The sequence below is a fragment of the Bos javanicus genome, chromosome 3 (genome assembly GCF_032452875.1).
Source record: "Bos javanicus breed banteng chromosome 3, ARS-OSU_banteng_1.0, whole genome shotgun sequence".
NCBI classification, from domain to species: Eukaryota; Metazoa; Chordata; class Mammalia; order Artiodactyla; family Bovidae; genus Bos; species Bos javanicus.
The window spans coordinates 13960404-13964122 of record NC_083870.1 but is presented as its reverse complement, the minus strand read 5'-3'; positions in this window follow the sequence as shown (position 1 = coordinate 13964122).

The window sequence follows — 3719 nt, the reverse complement described above, 5'->3', positions numbered from 1 at the left end:
ATCAGGGATCCTGTGTGCTGCAACTAAACCAGCGCTACCAAATAAATATTTTTTAAAATGGAAGTTAATATATTTATCTGCACAGTAACCATTTCTGATCCCCTTCATTCCTTTTTGTAAATTGGAATTTTATCTGGTGTCATTCTTTCTGTTTGAAATGCTTCCTTTTCATCATTTCCTGTGTAGGTCTGCTGGTGTAGGTGATGTCTTTGGTGTAATATTTTTCCTACTTTCTTGTGCTTGGAGTTCACTGAGCTTCTTGGATCTGTGGGTTACAGTTCTTGTTAAATTTGGAAATTTATTGGTTAATTATTTCTTCAGCTATTTTTTATCTGTTCCCCATCTCTTTCTTCTCCTTTGAAGGTAACATGTATATTAGGCTACTGAGGGGTCTCACAGCTCACTGATACTCTTCCTTTTTTCTCTTCACGTTTCATTTTGGATGGTTTCTATTGCTCTTCTAAAAATCCGTTAATCTTTTCTGCTGCTTTCTCTGATTTACCATTAGTCATATCCAGTATATTTTTCATCTCAAACATTTGTAGTTTTCATTCCAAGAAGTTCAGTTACATTCTATTTAAAGTTTCTTGTATGTCTATACTTAGCATGCCCAGTCTTCTAATTTCTTGAACATATAGATTACAGTTATAATAACTATTTTTGTGTCCTAATTACATCATATATGTCATTTCTGGATCAGGTTCAGTTGATTGATATATATTCCAGTTGATATTATGTCACCCTTATTTGCATACCTGGCAATTTTTAGTTGGATGCTAGATATTTTTATATTCCTATATATATTCTCAAATTTTGTTATAGAACTCAGTGAAGTTTCTTGGAAGCAGTTTTGCCCTTTCAGTTCTTACATTTAAGCTTTGTTAGGCAGAACAAGGACAGTATTTAGTCTAAAGTTGATCTCCTCCACCCCAGCTGCTGAGGTTCGATCTTCCAATTGACTGTAGGATGTCCTATGAATCATGAGATCTTTCAGTCTGACTGGTGGGAACAGGCACCCTGCCTGCGCCTGTGTGTTTCAAGGATTCTTCTTTCTAATCCTTTCAGGTTATTCTTTCATCAATCTAGGATTATTTCCTCAAACATATGCACTGTTCTAAACTCAGCTGTATACTTTAGGAGGGCCCGATGCAGATCTCTGGAGTCCTCATTCGCTGCAGCTTTTTCCTTTCACCTGGCCCTCCAGGATGCTCACCTTTATCTCCTCGACTCTAGGGCACTACTGCACTCCATTTGGGCTCCCCATCCTGTACCTTGGCCTGGAAACTTTGTCCAGGAAGTAAGCTGGAGCAACTGTAGGACTCACCTCATTTGTATTTCATTTCCCAGGAATCACTATCCTGCACTGCCTGGTTGCCAATGTCTTGAGAACCATTGTTTCATATATTTTTGTCTTTTTTTTAATTATATATTTTTATTATTTGTAATATTATATATTTTATTTTATTTTTATTACATATTTTTATAGGCTTAAGCTATAGCTGAAGCTCAGCTGGTAAAGAATCTTCCTGCAATATGGGAGACCTAGGTTCAATCCCTGAGTTGGGAAGATCCCCTGGATAAGGGAATGGTTACCCACTCCAGTATTCTGGCCTGGAGAATTCCAGACTTGGAAATGACTGAGCGACTTTCGATTTCACTTTCATTTTTAGAGTCAGATAAAGTTTTACAGTATTAAACATGCTATCCTGACACAGAAAATATATCTCAAAAAATAATTTACCTAAGATCTCAAAAAAAAAAGCTGTAAAGTTGAATATCTCTACTTAAAATGATGTTTCCTCTCCAATGATGAACTTTGTCATTTTTTTTTCTTTTTGATTAAAAATATATACTCTATTTCCAACTAAAGGGTTGTACATAACATACATATATGATCTACAAACCATATATGACATATACACATATACACATTGACTTCATTTCTTGATATTTAAAAATAAACTTTATATATTAAAAAAGAAAGGCAATGCCGAAGAATGCTCAAACTACCGCATAATTGCACTCATCTCACATGCTACTAAATTGATGCTTAAAATTCTCCAAGCCAGGCTTCAGCAATACATGAACTGTGAAATTCCAGATGTTGAAGCTGGTTTTAGAAAAGGCAGAGGAACCAGAGATCAAATTGCCAACATCCGCTGGATCATGGAAAAAGCAAGAGAGTTACAGAAAAACATCTGTTTCTGCTATCTTGACTATGCCAAAGCCTTTGACTGTGGATCACAATAAACTGTGGAAAATTCTGAAAGAGATGGGAATACCAGACCATCTGACCTGCCTCTTGAGAAACCTATATGCAAGTCAGGAAGCAACAGTTAGAACTGGACATGGAACAACAGACTGGTTCCAAATAGGAAAAGGAGTACCTCGTCAAGGCTGTATATTGTCACCCTGCTTATTTAACTTCTATGCAGAGTACATCATGCAAAATGCTGGGCTGGAGGAAGCACAAGCTGGAATCAAGATTGCCAGGAGAAATATCAATAACCTCAGGTATGCAGATGACACCACCCTTATGGCAGAAAGTGAAGAAGAACTAAAGAGCCTCTTGATGAAAGTGAAAGTGGAGAGTGAAAAAGTTGGCTTAAAGCTCAACATTCAGAAAACTAAGATCATGGCATCTGGTCCCATCACTTCATGGCAAATAGATGGGGAAATAGTGGAAACAGTGGCTGACTTTATCTTTCTGGGCTCCAAAATCACTGCAGATGGTGATTGCAGCCATGAAATTAAAAGATGCTTACTCCTTGGAAGAAAAATTATAACCAACCTAGACAACATATTAAAAAGCAGAGGCATTACTTTGTCCACAAAGGTCTGTCTAGTCAAGGCCATGGCTTTTCCAGTGGTCATGTATGGATGTGAGAGTTGGACTCTAAAGGAAGCTGAGCACCGAAGAATTGATGCTTTTGAACTGTGGTGTTGGAGAAGACTCTTGAGAGTCCCTTGGACTGCATGGAGATCCATCTGGTCCATCCTAAAGGAGATGAGTCCTGGGTGTTCATTGGAAGGACTGACGTTGAAGCTGAAACTCCAATACTTTGGCCACCTGATGCGAAGAGCTGACTCATTGGAAAAGACCCTGATGCTGGGAAAGATTGAGGGCAGGAGGAGAAGGGGACGACAGAGGATGAGATGGTTGGATGGGATCACTGACTCGATGGACATGGGTTTGGGTGAACTCCGGGAGTTGGTGATGGACAGGGAGGCCTTGAGTGCTGTGATTCATGGGGTCGCAAAGAGTCGGACATGACTGAGTGACTGAACTGAACTGATATTACAAAATATATAAAGTTTATACAAGTTTATATATTCTGTATTTCTATCACATGTAGTCCATTATCCTCATAGATTTTTTTCTATAAAATACAGTTTAATACAAATGAAATATCAGAAATTTTAATCTGTGGATCAATGATAGGATATTCTTCATCAAATTAGCTTGGTGTTAAATTACTGGAATAACACATGTAGAATGTTCTACTCATATGGGGAAATAGAGCATGCGATTGGCCGTGCCTGAGTAAAGCTGATATGCAGTAAATACTGTGTGTGTGTGCGCGCTTTGCCACTCAGTGTCCAACTCTTTGTGACCCCGTTAACTATAGCCTGCTAACCTCCTCTGTCCATGGGATTTTCCTGGCAAGAATACTGGAGTGGGTTGCCATGCCCTTCTCTAGGGATTCTTCCTACCCCAG